Source organism: Octopus bimaculoides, chromosome 5, assembly GCF_001194135.2.
Source record: "Octopus bimaculoides isolate UCB-OBI-ISO-001 chromosome 5, ASM119413v2, whole genome shotgun sequence".
NCBI classification, from domain to species: domain Eukaryota; kingdom Metazoa; phylum Mollusca; class Cephalopoda; order Octopoda; family Octopodidae; genus Octopus; species Octopus bimaculoides.
In genome coordinates, this window is record NC_068985.1 from 41,171,954 (window position 1) to 41,172,358 (window position 405).

Sequence of the window (405 nt, forward strand, 5' to 3'; positions counted from 1 at the left end):
ATACACGAAGCAATGGTGGTGGGGAACAAACAGAGACACACAAACACACACACACACACATATATATATGTTTGTGTGTCTGTGTTTGTCCCCCCCATCGCTTGACAACCGATGTCAATAATGTGCTTACGTCCACGAAACATAGCGGTTCGGCAAAAGATACCGATGGAATAAGTACTAGGCTTACAAAGAATAAGTCCTGAGGTCAATTAGTTCGATTAAAGGCGGTCCTACAACATTGCCGCAGTCAAATGACTGAAAGAAGTAAAAGAATAAAAAAATATATATATGTATGTATGTATATTCGATGTACATATATATGTATACTTGTATGTTTGTGCATGTATGTATGTATGTATGTATGTATGTATGTATGTATGTATGTATATATATATATACGTACAT

General features: G+C 35.6%; 1 protein-coding gene across 1 annotated transcript in view; it reads right to left on the minus strand.

Moving 5' to 3' along the window:
* The window catches only part of LOC106869140 (extracellular serine/threonine protein CG31145), a 187,408-nt gene that overhangs the window by 17,056 nt on the left and 169,947 nt on the right, over window positions 1–405 (minus strand). The window lies entirely within an intron of this gene.